Below are 17777 nucleotides of genomic sequence, written 5' to 3'. Positions count from 1 at the left end.
AAATCATATTTGCTGGAGCCTGTAGTAAATCCATTTAACATGCCATCCTGGCTCTTGGAAACCAGATGGATCCTGGAGAAGGATCATAGACTATCACTGACTTAACCAAGTAGAAGCCCTGATCACAACTGTTTTGTTGTGTGTACTGTAATTTTTAGAGCAGACACCGCAGCCCAGGGTATGTGGCTATTAATTTAGTCAATATGCTATTTTCTGTTACAATCAAAAAGATGTTCAGAAATGGTTTGCATTCACACGGAATGGAAAATATTCATTTATAGTTTTGTCTCAGGGCTATGTTTGTACCTCTACCCTGTTATTATATAATCTGAAGAGATCTGGATCTTTTCAATCTACTGTGTATGGGATCAAAGAAACCACACTTGGGGCGCCTGGGTGGCGCAGTCGGTTAAGCATCCGACTTCAGCCAGGTCACGATCTCGCGGTCCGTGAGTTCGAGCCCCGCGTCGGGCTCTGGGCTGATGGCTCGGAGCCTGGAGCCTGTTTCCGATTCTGTGTCTCCCTCTCTCTCTGCCCCTCCCCCGTTCATGCTCTGTCTCTCTCTGTCCCAAAAATAAATAAACGTTGAAAAAAAAATTTTTTTTAAAAAAAAAGAAACCACACTTATCTATTACATTGACAACAGTGTGCAGATTTGAAAGAGAAATCAAGGTGGCTAGAACAATGGAAGACTTAGTAAGACTTATAGAGTGGGAGAGAAATCCTATCAAGATTCATGAACTGGCCCTCAATTTTTATGGGTGCAGTGGTCACAATACCCTCTTCAAAGTAAAGACCAATTACTATATCTTGCATTCCTCATTAGGGAGAAATAACATGTTGTATGGTAGCTTCCTTTGTATTCTGGAGGCAATGCAATCCTAGGAATATTGGCACAGAAGGCTTCCAGCTTTGAGTGGAGCTTGGAGAAAGGCACTATAGTAGGTATGGCCACAATGCAATCAGCCCTTCTGGAGATATTATTCACAGAACCTAGAATGTTAGAAAGGTCAGTGGTAGATAGGGATGAAATATGGAACTCACAGAAAGTTCTAGAGGGTGGTGTAGTCACAATGTAGAATCCTGGGACTTTAGATAAGTCTATGCCCTCTGTAGCAGGGTGTTTTACAGTCTTCCATAAACAGATCTTGTGTTACCAGATCATAGCAAAGAAAGAACACTTGGCCATGGGACACCAGGGTGAGTAGGCACCAAGTGAGCTATCTATGAATAGCTCAATTTTGTCATACTTGTCAAGTGATAAAATCAGATGTTCTCAGCAGTCCACAGTAAAATGGAGATGGTACACCTGAGACAGATTTCAAGCAGGACCAGTGAGTTCAGGTAAGTTCTGTGTGCAGTAGCCAAGACACCTCAATTAACAGTTAGATTTTGATGCTGAAAGTTGCTAAATTTGTCTTCATCTTTGCTTCCCAGTGTCATTGTAAACTCAAAATATTGGTAACACCAGTATATTAAAATATTTTTCATAGATCAACATTTATAAAGTATCGTCTTTATTTCAATAATTTCCCTTCCAACCTTTTTCCTTTTGACCATTTTTAGGACTGCTTCTGTTAGTAACTCATTCCTTTATGTGCAAATTATGTATGAACAAAAATTGATAACAATGAATATAAATTCCCATGAAATTCTGTGTAAAATCATCATGGATAATTTTTACAAAATAAAGATCAATTTTTAAATCAAGTTTTAAAGAATTCAAGTAATGTTTACATCAGGATAAAGAAAAATAAGAGAGAGAAATAGGTGAATAATGTATAATGTATTTGTATAATTGACATCCATGGTGAAAGCAAAATTTTAAATCAAAGCACATCTAAACCAAATTCCATTTTTATCTAATTTTCAAATATATGACTAGGAAATTCAGTTGGCTGAACCCTCACATCTGGGTTAAATCACTGGAATCTTTAGGTGTCTTATACAATATCACTAATGCAGCTCAATTAAATAATAAAATTCAGAAACACAGCAGCACAATCTATGCCACATGGATGGAAAACACATGAAGACACATGCATTTTTCTGAGCATTATCAATTCAACACCCCTCATCCCTCATAGTCTGCATCCTGTATTTGCTAAGAAATAAAAGTAAACCCTGAATTAAACAACTGCTTTCAATTGTGGACTTTTATAACTTCTATAAGCTACTGTCAAGTATCTCAGTATCTCTTCTGGTCCAGACACTGAGTGTGCTTCAAAGGTATTATTTGCTATCTTCTTAGGTTTACAGAGAAAATGCTAAAAGCAGACAATGACATGTTTTGAAGATAAAACTCTCATGCAAATGAAGGTTCTGACTTCTTAGCTAAATAGGTAAAGGGAACATTAAAGGCTGGATTCTGAAGATGCAGCCTGCCTCTACAGAGTCTAATTAGCAGGAAACCTTCAGGAAGGTTGGACAAAAGTATGGGAGATTTTGCCTAGTGTACATTAATGGGATACATTAGATATACTCAGGAGTCCAATCATATGCCAAGTGGTTGCCATAATGGATTATGTTATTGATAGTCAGCCTTGGTTCATCTTTCTTTCAACAACTGAAGAAAACTGAAATTACTGGGAGAAAAATGTGCCAAAGGATCACAATTGTAGTGTTTTTCATTGACACAGTAGTCCTCTATTGCCTGGTGGATAATTGATTCACATTCAAATTTGGTGAGCCTCTGTGAACACTCTTGGCCACTGATGTTACTCATGATCATAAATGCAGGCAATTCCTCTTAAAATTTTGCCACACATTCTTTCGCAGTTACCTTATATATCAGACCACTTGTACTGCTTTTTTGTTCATTAAAAATTTACACTTTCCTAGGGATCTCTAGTTAATCTTAGTTCTTTTATTTTAAGAGATCACAGAATCAGGAATTACTATGTTCTCAGTATCATAGGTAACATTTCAAAAGATAAAATATTTATGTTATGAAATGTGGATGTAGTGATTTCTGGAAGCACCCATAATTTGATGTGTGTGTTTAGAGGTATGGGTAACTATGAAAAAAGAGGAGGATTATTTTTCATTAAGTATAGGTGCAGTTAATCATTGGACTTTAACTCTGGTTTTTGGCAATAAACTAGTATTTAAATAGAAGTCTCAGTGGACTATTTACTTTTATATTAATTTATGCCTAAATCAAAATGGTAGATGTAGTTTGCTAAACATAACATGTTTCCATCATAATACTTTATCACTTCATGGAGACATCTTTCTTGAGTTCTGATAATACAATTAACATTTCAAAAATAAATAAATAGAAGCAGTACCCAAAGATTTTTAACTGAGTTCTTAAAAATGAATATATTTTGTTCTATTATGTTCTTTCTACATAAAAGAACTTATATGGGTGTATCATAAAAATTTTAAGGCAAATTATGTTATTAAGGATAAGTCATTTCATAGTTAAAAACTGAAATTCAATAAATGGTATAATAATTCAAATGTTTATCTAATATCTTAGCATGTAAATACATCAAGCAAAAAACAGTCATATATAAAAATATGGTCAAATCCTTAACATATTTGGAGAGTTTAAAATCTGTTTCTCATTTCGAGGAGTTAGGAGGTGGGGTAATTTGGTAAACACTTTAAGAGTACAAACTTGGGGGTTGCCTGGGTGGCTCGGTCAGTTAAGCGTCCGACTTCAGCTCAGGTCATGATCTCACAGACCGTGAGTTCGAGCCCCGCGACGGGCTCTGGGCTGATGGCTCAGAGCCTGGAGCCTGCTTCTGGTTCTGTGTCTCCCTCTCTCTCTGCCCCTCCCCCGTTCATGCTGTCTCTCTCTGTCTCAAAAATAAACGTAAAAAAAAATTTTTTTTTTTAAATAAAAAAAAAGAGTACAAACTTGGAACTAGATATGGAAATATTGGAAATCTAATAGATAAAATAGAAATTATAGTCAATACTTTATTATAAACTTTAAAGTTCCTAAGACACTAGATATCAATAGAGGTGTGAGCTAACACTAAAGTGGTACTCCTACTGCAATATATAAATGTATCATATGAATAATTTATATACCTTAAACTTGCAAAAGGTGATATGTCAATTATGTCTCAAGTAAAAAAGAAAATGCAGACCAAATCTATAGGGAAATAGACAATATCAATAGTATTTAGTCATTAGATGATAGATGGTTAAAGAATAACTACAAAACTCTAAATTACACATTCTCTTAAAGTATAAATAGCACATTTTAAAAATGGACTATAACCTTGGTTTAAAGCAAATTTCAACAAATGTGAAATGATTGATATGGTCAGATTATTTTATCTGACCACAATACTACTAAAATACAAATCTACAACAAAACTATAGGTAGAAATACCTGATATTTTTACAACTTACCAAAAAAAAATTCTAATTCAAGGCTCAATTGTGCAACCACATGGAAATCATGAAATAGTTTGAAAAAAAGTTATTTACACAATAGAATTATATACAACAATTAAAAAAAAAAAACTGGAGAGACAACACATGAATAATCTCCCAGACATAATGTTGAATGAAATAAGCCTGGTTAAAAAAAATCTATATTATTTCACTTATATGAATTTCAAAATTCATCAAAACTAATCTATAAAGATGGAAATTTGATGGGCATCACTCACTTCTGAAGGGGCCCAAGAAAACCCATTGGTGTACTACATTTTCTTTTTCTTTTTTTTTTTTAATTTCAAAAAAAGCATTTGCTTTTTATCTTGATCAGGTGGTAATTATATGCACATGCACATAAATAAAAATTCATCATGTATACTTTTGTATACCTTATAAAATATAGAACTCAAAAAATAAGAAAATATTCACATATTTATGTCAACAAATTTGAAAATGTACATATTCCTAGCAAAACATAGCTCAAGAAAACTGATTCCAGAAGAAACTAACAACCCATTATCTATCTTGTAACCACTAAATAACTGCAATATCAAATACACCTCCCTCCCACCACACGTGCACCTGCACACATATGCACAGACACACAACCACAGCACCAAAACAAATGGTATTGGTAAGTTCTATTAGAACCCACAGTAAGGTAATTGGTAAAGAGCCAAATGATGACAAAAGGGAAATGGAGGAGCTAATAAAATTGAGACAGATTGAAAAATAAAATAAAGGACCACTAAAAATCACTGGTGTTGAACACCCCAAGTGGTATAATAAGAATTTGTCCCACTAACATCATTTGTTACATATTTGTCTCTAAAATCTTCCATAATGCATACTAGTTTATGAATATTTTCTTTAAATTATGCCATAAGGATATACTGTATACATAATGTTTAGAAGGAGATAAATTTGACCTCTAGTGTTAATATCCGCAATTCTAGGAAGTCAAGAGTGTAAGTCCTAAGAAATGTTCAGGGGGCTTTAAAGGTTCTTGTTTTCTGCCATTTATACTTCTGTGTGGGGGGTGGGGGGGGGTGGGGAGGGGAGCGTATAGATGAAGGGAGAAGCAGGAGGGCTCATTTACTTAAGATACACAGCGGCTAAGAACAACCAGATGACATCCGAGCACCACAATGATAGACATTCTTTCAGCTTCGTAATGCAGATGACAGTCTTGTGTAAATAAGCACATGTAAAAAGAGGTGAGGGTCCATCACAGATGGGAAAATAGACTAAAGAATTAATTATGTCATTATCTCCTTTTTATGTATCATAAGCAAGTCTACTAGGCTATGAGTTCCACATGGGTAGGGAATGTGTTGGTCACATTTGCATATGTTCATCCTTAGGGATCTATTATAATACAAACATTCCATTTTTGCATTGCATTTGGATGAGGCCATAGAAATTAGAAGTCTCCATTGAAACACATTTATGTTGTTGTCATGACTAAAAAATGTGCATGAAATTCAATGTGATGTGGTTATGTTACACTTATTTTTATATATTTTGAATTCAGAATAGGTAATGCTTAGTTCTGAAACCATATTTCCAGAAATTTTGTTGGGTATTTTTTAGCCATTAGAGTCTTAACAATCTCCTCTAGTGGGTCCTAGGAATCCTTCAGAGTTCTGACTCAGACTATTCTAAAGATATTAGCCATGTTTAAACAACTTTTGTTGTATTAATTTTATGAAATTATATCATGTTTGAATGGGTCTCTTGAAAGGAAGATTTTGTAATTATTTGTCGCTAAGCCTAGGACTACCCAGTGTGGTTAAGATCTGGAGATTGCTGTAGGTTTAGTAGTTAAGCCATGTAGCTGGGCTTTCTTTAAATCAGTGCATTTTAAGTATGAGGCATATGATCTTTAATTCCAAAACAGCCAATACAATAATAGGGTTTTAATCAAACTGGATGAGAGAAGGGAGAGCTGTTGATTAAGGCATAATTCAATTCTAGTGGCTCTGGGATATTGATTGTTTTTATGAGCTCTGCTTTTATAGTGATGCTGGACTAGATATGTGTATTTGTATTCTTATCACCCAAGCCTTTGGCTTCACACTTTATTCTTTCTTCCTTTTCAATTATATTTTCCTATTTTGCCTTGGCTATGAGTTCCATATAAGGTGCAATTTTCTTGACATATCTGAGTAAACTCCAACCCTCCCTTCTCTTCATTACATCACAGATCTTTTCATGTATCATTCCAGAGATCTACTCAGTGTATTATAGAGTAATTTGGGGTGGAAAGCTGATGATTATTTTAGGAAGCTGGGAAAAAACCAAAGGCTGTCATAAAGTAACAATTTCCAGAGCGGAGATATCAGAGTTCCTAAGGCATACTTAATTGAGAGAGGAATTTTCAGGTTTGTTCCTGAAATACCTGTCTTCCACTGCCTTTCCACCAAACTTTCAGGAAAGAAAGGGAAGAAATATATTAAAGACTAGTTTACATGGTTGTATTCTGGGTTGGGACCAGGTAATCCTGTCCTCAAAGGAAACAGGATCAATTCTCTCTTTCCAGAATTCTCCAGAGCCAGAAAGAAAGAACTTCTTATGCTCAAATGCTCTTTCTCCCAACTCATTTTTTCCTTCCCCTGACTCTAAACTCTCTGTATAAGACTTAAATGGAAAAATAGGTACCTTTAAATAGGTATTAGAAGACTGTATAATTTGAAATCTCTGGAATAGATCACTGAAATGCACTTTCTCAAATCAATAGCTTGGCCATGATTCCAAATTTTATTTTGGAATGTCAACAGCTAAGTATTATTTCTCTCTTTTCATTACTTCTGCAACAAAATTTAATCCACACTTCAGGAAGAGGCAGTATATATCAACTGAAACATAGGTCATATACTCAGGATGGATAAAAATAGAAGTGCTTATTATTAGCTTATTTAAAAATTGTCTCCATTTCACTAAGACTGGAAATGAAACAGCCCATGAAGCTTGTCTATTTTATAATCCACCAATATGTTCACACTACAGTGTAAGCCAAATATGCATATCTTTTGAAACATGCTGAATTTGTCCAATGAAAACATAGCCCAAGAAAGGTATCTTGAGACTCTTTTTTTTACTGCATATTCATGGATCGAAAACTTAAAACTGGATTCACGAAGCTGTACTTCATTGGCAGTCAGTGTAATGGACTTATATAGCTACATAAGTAACTACTTGTATATAGCTCCTGCATTTATAGTTAAAACAAACATCTCAAATATCTCTGAAATAACAGTGGCTTAGACTCAAATTTTTCAAGACTTTCCCTAGGGCTTTTATTGTATATTTGTCAATAAAGGCCTTTTGCTACTGGATATATAAAATTAATGTATATAAATTAGCAAGACTTTTCTATAAAAGTTCACAAAATACAAAAATATATTTGATATTTCTGAGTCAAGACTCAATAAAAACAGATTTGGAAACATCCTCATGTTTCTTCTTAATACTGAATCTATTATAAAAATGACTTTACATACATCTGCCTACATTTGCATTTTTCTTATAATCTACCCTTAATGTCAGACAAATGAGTAGTTATTCAAGTAAAGCAGGATGTGCAAATTTCATGCCTATGTACTATATTCAAGAATATATACATATATGTTGTATACGTAATCCACAGTGAGGAGGGTGCAACTTTTATTATTTTTGCCACACGTATCTGAATACTTTGGGAATTATAAATATGTCTTGTAAGTTACAGGAAATTTAAGAAATCTATGTAGGAGGCAAAGAGGAAGCAGATGAGGGAAGGAAAGAACAAGAAAAAGGATGTGATTTATACATTAAAAGAAGAGAGAAAAAGAAAAGGGATATAAGAAATATTCAGAGAAGATGTCACTCCTTTTGAGCATTGGCCTATATGGAAATTGAATCTATGCCTTGGGCTTAATTAGCTGAAGCAATTCAGCAAATGTTCCTCAAGCAATTCAGTAAATGTGCACTTACACTGTATGAATTAAACAGAAGGTGTACTTAGAGTGAGGTACTCTAGATGCTGAACTTGAGATGTTGAACCGTATGTATATAAATATGCATACCTAAAATATTTTTCTTGATTAAAAGTATTCTGTGAATTTTTAAAAGTTTCTTAGAGAAAATTCACATAGTTTCATAATTCATGAAAAAGAATTGATGAAAAAGCAATATGTCAAGCAAGATGGCTGAAGATGTCTTTCAAAATATCCCCTACTCAACAATGACAAGTAAATTTGGCATCCTTCCATGGACAAAAGTGCCTTTGTGGGAGCTGTGGGAACCAGCACCATACACCAAGGGACACAGAAAGCATCTTGCCCATCCATGCAACGAATAATAGACAGAGCTTGGTACCAGCTGCAGACTGTGAGGTGGCCTATGAACCTGCTCCATTCCTCCTGTCTATAGTCTGGAAGCCCCTTGAGAACAGGGATTTAGACAATCACTCATGTACAAGAGAACCTTTGTAGAAGTCCAGGATCTGGTGAAGTTCCCAGACACTATTGAAACAAAAAGATCTGAGATTGGATGCATTTGAGAGAGTAAGAGCAACAGTCTGATTTTAACTTTATCAACCCTCCCCAAATACAGCACAAGAGCAATAGGGAATGAAGGAGTGAGCATATGTAGGTCTGAGTGCTACGCTTTCCTACATGTTTGGCATGCTGCCAAAGAGGCCAGTTTCCCTCTCCCATCCAGAGTACTGAATTGTAAGTTACCTGAAGGTGGTGAAGGTTGAGGAGTGGAGATGTGAATGGTGGGGAGAATAGCAGTGCCCTGGAATGCATCAAAGGGATGCATATTTTACTAAGTGTATTGTAAACTCCATCAGGAGACCCACACACTAGCCACAAGGGTGCCCTGCAAACTGATTCCCCAAACTGGCCTCCATCCAGTGCTTGAGATGCCTAATCCACATACCTTTCTACCCCATGGCTGGCTCCTCGTGCAGACTCCTGACTGCAACGAGAGTGACCTTTGGCAGACAGTGAGCATGTTTAGAAAACCTGCTTGAATCTGTGGACCAGTAAGAACCACAAACTTAAACTTTAGCACAGCCCTTGGGAAAGCAAAGGGGAAGCTGTCAGCAAATGGGTCTGGAAGCAAAACATCAAAACCTATAGGATGCTGAATAAGCAGTTTTAAGGAGAAAGTGTATAGCAGTAAAAGCCTACGTTAAGAAAAAAACAAAAAAATGTTTATTATTTTTGAGAGAGAGAGAATATGAATGAATGAATGAATATTGGGGAGAAGCAGATGGAAAGGGAGACACAGAATCTGAAGCAGACTCCAGGCTCTGAGCTGTCAGCACAGAGTCCAACGGGCCAACCGCAGGATCATGACCTGAGACAAAGTTGGAGGCTTAACCAACTAAGCCACCCAGGTGCCCCAAAACAAAAATCTTAAGTAAACCACTAACTTTATATCTCAAAGAACTTTATACACACACACACACGCGCGCGCACACACACATACACACACACACACATATACATATATATATACACACATACATATATACACATGTATATACATACATATATGTACATATATATACAAATATATCTATATATCTATATATGTGTATATGTATCTATATATGTGTGTGTGTATATATATGTAAAAGCCCAATGTTAGCAGAAGGAAGGAAAAAACAATGACTGTAATGGAAATAAATGAAACAGAAAAGACAAAAGATCAGCTTTTGGTTTTTTTTGAAAAGATAAAATTGACAAATCTTTAATGAGACTAAGAAAAAGACTAAAATCAGAAATGAAAGGTTACCTTATAGCTGATGCCACAGAAATCAAAGATCATAGAAGACTAATATGAACAACTAAGTATCAACTAATCAAGAAATAAACTGTTAGAAATATATATCTTACCAACACTGAATCATGAAGAAAAAGAAAATCTGAAGAGACCAATAATAAGTAATGAGACAGAATCAGTAATCAAAAGCCTTCCAGCAAAGAAAAGCCCAGGATCAGATGATTTCACTGGTGAATCCTATCAAAGGAAAAAGTGATGCCAATTTTTAAACACTTCCAAAAAAAACTAAAGAGGAGTACTCCCGAACTCATTTTTAAGACCAGCATTACCTTGATACCAAAGCAAGATAGGGACACTACAGGCAAACTACAGGCCAATATCACTGATGAGCACAGATGGAAAAATTCTGACATTAGCAAAACAAATACAACAGCATATTAAAAGAATAATATATTAGCATCAAGAGCAATGTATCCCTGGGATGTGATGAAGGTTCAACATATGCAAATCAGTAAATGTGATACATCAAAGTAATAGAATGATAAAAATCATAGTTATTTTGATAAATGCAAAATATAATTTGACAGCATATAAATCCTTTCATGATAAAAAAAAACCTTTAATAAAGTGGGTAAATAATGTACCTGAATATAATAAAGGCCATATATGATAAGCTCTCAACTAACAACATAGTAAAAGCTAAAAAACTAAAAGTTTTTTTTTTCTCTAAAATTAGGAACAGATCAAGGATGTCCATTCTCACCATTCTTATTCAATGTAGTAATGGAAATCCTAGCCAGAGAAATCAGTCAAGAAAAATAAAGACTTCCAAAATAATTAACAAATTAAGTAAAGTTGAAGAATGCAGGTCAATATACACTAGTTTTGTTTCTATACACTAAAAATGGAGTATCTGAAAAAGAAATAAGAAAACAGTCCTATCTGCAATAGCATCAAAAAAAATAAAATGGTTTGGAATAAATCCAACCAGGAAGTGAAAGATCTATACACTGAAAACTCTAAAATGTTACTGAAATAAATGGAAGAATACACAAATAAATGGAAATCTTATATAGGCATCCTGAAAAATTATTATTATTAAAATGATTATACCCACAGCCATCTACAGATGCAACAAAACTCCTGTCAAAATTCCAAAGTCATTTTTTTCAAAGATACGGAAAACACAATCTTAAAATTCATATTGAACCACAAAAGATCTTAAATAGTCAATGAAGTGCTGAGAAAGAAAAACAAAGCCAGAGATATCACACTTTTTGATATTAAACTATGTTGCAAAGCTACAGTAATCAAAATAGTACAGTACTAGCTTTAAAAACAGGCATGTATACCAAAGGAACTGAATCTAGAGACCAGAAGTGAACTCCTATATACACCATCTAGTAATGTTTGACAGAGGAGTGAACAGTACTCAATGGGGAAATAAATTCTCTTCAATAATGGCGCTGGCAAAACCAGATACACATATACAAAAAATGAAATGTTACAACACTCATAAAAATTAAATTAAAATTAATTAAAGACTTAAACCTAATACTTGAAACCATAAAACAAGAAAAACAGAAGAAAAAGTCTTTTGGACATTAAACTTGGCCATGATTTTTTGGATATGACACCAAAGCTTAAGCAGCAAAAGCAAAAATTAACATGTAAGACTGTATCCAACTAAAAAGTATCTGCACAGCAAAGGAAACCATCAACAAACTGAAAGGGCAACCAAGAGAAGGGGAGAAAATATCTGCAAACTATGTGATATAGGGTTAACCTCCAATATGTAGAAACAAGTCCTAAACCTCAATACCAAACCAAACCAAATAAACACAATCAGTAATTAAATAATGGACAGAGGACCTGAATAGATATTTTTTTTCCAAAAGAAGGCATACAAATGGGTAACAGTTATATTAAAAGACGGTGAATATCACTAATCATCAGGAAAATGCAAATTAAAGCCACAATGTGATATTATCTCTCATCTGTTAGAATGGCTATTATAAAAAAAAATAAGAGCTAAAAAGTTTTGGCAAGAATGTAGAACAATAGGAACGCTTGCGCATTTTTGGTCGGAATGTAAATGGGTGTACATATAAAAGTGAAATCAGGTTCTCAACGAGATGGAAACATCCTAAATGTCCACCTATAAACAGATGAAAATATAGATGTAGATATATAGATATAGCAAATGAGAGAATCAGCCACAAGTAAAAAAGAAAATCCTGACATTTGTGACAAACAAGGACTGACCTTGAAGGTGTTATGTTAAATGAAGTTAAGTCAGAGGGAAAAAGACAAATACTGTAAGATCTTCTTTATATGTGGACTCTAACAGAGCTGAACTCCTAGAAACAGAGTAGAATGGTGGTTGCCAGGGGGAGAGTGTGGGGGAAATGGGGAGATGTTAGTTAGTCTGGGTATCTAATGCACAGCATGGTGACTATAGTTAACAATATCGTAGTATATACTTGAAAGTTACTAAGTGAGATCTTAAACGCCCTCACCACACACACAATGATAATTATATGAGATGATGGGTGTGCTAATTTTGCGATCTTTAAGTGTATCAAATCAACACGTTGTACACCTTATATTTACACAATGTTATATGTCAATTGTATCCCAATAATGCCGGGAGGGGAGCAATATATAGTTAAGACCTCAAACAGTTGAAGGAAAGAGAATGACCTTTCACACATATAAGATAAAACATATCCTCGACCTAAATTTGACCAAGTTCTTAAAAAGAAAGTTTTTGTCAAGGAATACACTCTTAAAACATGATTGGAAATCTAAGATATAACTTCCCCTTTAGTTCACTGAAAAAGATACTATTCTTCAGTGAGTCCAGAATTGAGACAGCTATTTTAACATCATTCACAATATAAAAACTACTGTCATTGTTAAATAATTTAGTCAGTGAACTGGATTTTTAGTTTTGCTTGTATTTAGTGCAGAGAGTCATGGTCAGTGGGCTGGAAAGCAAATTACGATTTATAGATTGTTAAGTACTCTTAACTCAAATAAAATGGGGGGTGGGAATGTTCCTGGAACAAAAAGGGAGTGCTCTGGTGAGACAGCAAGGCTTTAAATGAGATGAAGATTCATTGATTACACTGTTCTATTAGTTTGTATCTACAGTCAAATGTAGTGGAAGCAGAGTTCATTGAGTATCACCCCTGAGTATAATTATTCAGATAAGAGGCTGCCAGCCCCAGGCTAATCAAACAAGGGGTCCCTGCTTGTCGTCCTCCTTCCTCCCTTTGTTCAGCAGTTCCTTCATCCATCAGCGCTCACACTACATGATTGATTCTCTCCCTCCCAAGCCCCTTTACTTAATCCTCTATGATCTGCTACACAAAGAAATTATTGTAAAACCACCACATATCTGTTTCATCTGGATAACCCCAGGTTACCTAAAATTTTAGGACTAACTTCAGTGCACCATTTGGTTCATTCCTAAAAGCTCTGGAGATTGATCTGTCTTTTCCTTCCTCCTTAACTTTATAGACATATTTCTACTTCCAACAGTCTGTGTTCTCAAGATTGGTTACAGGTGTGAATATAAAAAATATATAATTATTCCAGAAATTTTTCAAAGTGTTTATTATTTATACTTTCATCCCTTTAATATAAATGGAATGCATTTTAAATATAATTCCAGGTATTGTAGCAGGTAATTCATACACACACAGGTACATACGTGTGTGTGTGTGTGTGTGTGTGTATATGTGTGTGTTTGTGTGTGTGTGTATGTGTGTGTATATATATATATATATATATAAATAATTTGTTTTAAAAATTAATTATCTCCAATCTTAATTAGTTGCTGCTCTGCTTAAATTGCATATAAAGAGAAAGTTCTAAAAATGGAAAAAGTCGAAGTGCATTGGGCTTCAGTAAAGGCAACTCATCTACTGGAAACATCTATAAAAGCTGAGATTGTATAGATATGTTTGAAGGCACTGAAAAATTATAGCACTGAGATAAAAGAGAGAAACATGTAGACGTGTTACTTTTGGGACATATTGTATCATATTGTCCCTAAGGTATGTGTGCACTCCAGGAAAGCACTTATGAACCAAAGAAGAGGAGAAATGTTAACTGTCTTCTATGTCTAACAGGACAAAAATTAGAGTTGAAGGTTATTCATTCAGACAATAGCATGGGAAATCACAAGCACTTTGGACAGAAGCATCAAATGGATACATTATACAATTAAGAAAGAGACACAAATAGAACTACCCTCAAGGATTGAAGGCAAAAATATACATTACCTTATTCTCTAATATTGTATGATCCAAATGGCTAGTATCTCTAGCCGTCTGCCAGAAGCAAATATAAATTTTCCCTGAAGGCAAATTACATTATACTTGGCCTCCAGGCTCCCTCCCACCAGTATAGTTAAAAAAATGCAATGTTTATTACTCAAACAACAATCACCAGGCACATAAGGGTAAGAAATGAGACCAAATCCAAGTAAATAGAAAATAAAAATCATTAAGATCTTGAGATAAAGAATTATTAGAGAGACTTTAAAATAACTGAACATGTTAATAGAAATAAAAGTGTCAAAATCTTTGTCAGAGGATGGGAAACGTGTTTTTTGAAAATGAAATTTCTAGAACAGAAAAAGTACAACAAAAAGGAAGAATTTAAGGGGTTTAATAGTTGTTAGACAAGGAAGGCATTGAAAGATGGGTCATAAGAAAATATTGGGAATGAAGCACAGAGAGACAAAATGGTTTAAAAAAAGTATGTGAAGGGAAGTGGAGATACTGGGGATACAGATTTTAAAAAGTCTGTCATACATATAACTGAAGTTCTAGAATATGACCTTGTATATGGAAAAGGGAGAGAAGGAGAAGAGGGAGAGAAAGGAAGAGAAAGAAAAAGAATAAAGCAGAGCAATACCTGATGTGATAATGGCTGATTTTTTTTTTCAGAAGGATGAAAGATATCAAGCTGCAGATTCAAGAAGTTTTATGAAGCACGTTACACAGAGTGCACTGGCAACTGGCAGATAAGAAGGGAAGAAGACTTATTACATAAGTTATTTATGGACTCTCTCAATCATATTACTTACAGGATAAGGATGATTCAGAAAGTAGTCTGGGAAATAGGATAGCCATAAACTTCAATAGGCTACTTACTGTATTATCTCATCTAACTCAACAGTAGTGTAGACATTATAGTATTTTTTCTTCTAAGTTCCAAATGAGAAAGAATGAGTAATGTTTATTTTCTCAAGTTCACACAGTTGCATGGACTCCAACTGCAATCCATGTTTGTTTGACATAACAGCCCAAACTCTAAACTATTCCATTCTGCAACATTTCAATCATGTGAACATATAAATTTATTTTTAGTCCCCCAAAATGATGGCTTTCAAGATCTATCATTTCACAAATATTATTATGTATCCACATAAGTACTATATATTTTTTAATTCATTCACATATCCATTAATTCAGCATACATTTAGTACCTTCAATGACCTATATACTTTCAGGCATTTGAGTTACATTAGTGGCAACAACCGTAAAGGGTCTTAGATTTTTCCCTACATGGAAGCTCATCAGTTAACCTGCCATGATTTCATAGAGAAGGTTAAGAAACAAATCCTGGACCAAAGATAAAGAAAGGTTTTATTGACAGCACAGCAGGCAATATCAATGTGTGTTGGCACCAGTTTCCCTTACCCCATCAGCCATACAGAGCGGGAATGACTTCAGAGGATTCTCTGCACACAGTGGATTTGCAACACTCCTGAAAAGCTGAATATCAGTAACGTCCAATATTTTATGATAGGATGCCAGCAAACATGGCCAGGCCAACTTATGACCTGCAGAGAGAGACTATATTTATTATTATACACAAAAACTTGCCCCTCTACTTTCAAGGGAGATACTGTGATTTCTTCCACGAGTGTTTGCCATACAAAAATCCTTGAAAAGATAATCCAGATTAAAAGGCCATAGTACCTGTGCCTAAAATAAGTGCAAAAAAGAAAATGACCTGTTGAGAACTCAATAATTAATGGACAAAAGTTCTTTCTTGTGAAGCTTACGCTCTAAGACAAAAAAGCAAATATAATAAGTTTTTCAATTAAATGTGAATGCCAGAGGGAAAAAAGAGTAGATAAAGGAGACTGGGAGATTTAGGGAGTGCAATGTAAATTTTGGCTGATCAGAGTAGGCCCAGATGAGAATGCATGATGGACAAAGAATTAAAGCCTTGAAGGAAAAATTTTTCATGAATACAGCATTTTCACTTGCTTTTATATTAATTTTGCTGTTCTTGGGAAAAATGAATTCACCTAAAATAAAACATGTTCATAATTTTGTTGATTGTAGGTCAAGACCTCACAGGAGAATGATTAAGAATATAGAAGAGGAGACCTCTCTTAACCAGCATTTTCATATATGAAGTTTACTAGAGATAGGATTATATACATATATTTGGGGTTTGATTAACAGTTACATTCAAGTCCCCCAAACATTTCTCTGGTAAAGCAATTTTGAATTCCCAAAGTACTTCGGCCTATTTTATAATCCTTTTGGTACCCATTTTCGTGTAAATGAGAAACCAATTTTCTCAAGAGAAGCAAACAAACAAAACCTCATCTCAAGTCCCCAGAGGTTCAAGTTGACTTTGCAGGCCAAGGCCCATGAGGTGAAAGTGTTTCTAATCTTGGCACTGTACATTTTCCTTGCCTGTGATATCCTCTTCTGGTCATTACCCATGGTGCTCTCTCAACTCACAGTTAATTCATCCAAACTGGCTTATCCTCTGGGACACAACGGGGAAGTTTGAGCCTACTTATGGCTGCAGGAAATGCTATTCTGTGTATTTAAAGGGAACAGGAAAATGATAGTTTGGATACTGTAAAATCCTGCAATCCCTTGAGGACAGTATACTTCACATAAGGCATGATGATAAAAAGATACAACAGATTTTTACACGGATCACCAAAGCCAATTCAGAGGCATAATATCATTATAGGAAATTTACACTACCATGTGATAGGACAGCATATATACAGCTTATATAAATATCTGAATTAGGTTTAAGGATTTGGTGAAAATTAATGTGCTTCATATAACTTACTAAAATAAATTTCCTGCTGACTCAGCACCTGGAAGATTACTTGCTTGACAGAGAGTGTAAGAAATATAGTTCTGGGTATAGAAATATCTTTTTATCACTTATTTTTCAAAATAAAGTTATATTTATAGCCAGGAGTTTTACAAACTCTATAGATTTTGTAGCTGCTCACTCCTAAAATGATAGCCTAAGAGAGCAATATTTCTGAAGTGTAAATTAGGCTTTTGGTTTCTGTCAAAAGATGCATCAGTATTTTCTTACACATATGGACAAACTGATGTGCATTCTCAGAAAAATGCACCCACCACTTATCACAGAGAAACATGGAAACCTAGTTTCATCTTCAAGTCATGAGAATGACATAATGGTGGATGTTGTTGAATAAAGGCATATAAAGTTAATTTGCATTCCAGCTTGCTTCACGGTTTTACCTTTTGTGGAACAGAATCTCGGCAATTGCATTATATTCTACTACA

At 34.7% G+C, this 17777-nt stretch overlaps 1 long non-coding RNA gene across 1 annotated transcript; it reads left to right on the top strand.

Moving 5' to 3' along the window:
- Positions 1-1126: 1126 nt before the first annotated feature.
- On the top strand, positions 1127-17328 carry LOC125176915 (uncharacterized). The gene is made up of 2 exons (XR_007156426.1): positions 1127-1344; positions 15141-17328. It is a non-coding gene; the product is annotated as an uncharacterized LOC125176915 (long non-coding RNA).
- The last annotated feature ends 449 nt before the right edge of the window (positions 17329-17777 follow it).

Source organism: Prionailurus viverrinus, chromosome D1, assembly GCF_022837055.1.
Source record: "Prionailurus viverrinus isolate Anna chromosome D1, UM_Priviv_1.0, whole genome shotgun sequence".
NCBI lineage: Eukaryota > Metazoa > Chordata > Mammalia > Carnivora > Felidae > Prionailurus > Prionailurus viverrinus.
This window is presented reverse-complemented; position numbering and strand designations above follow the sequence as displayed.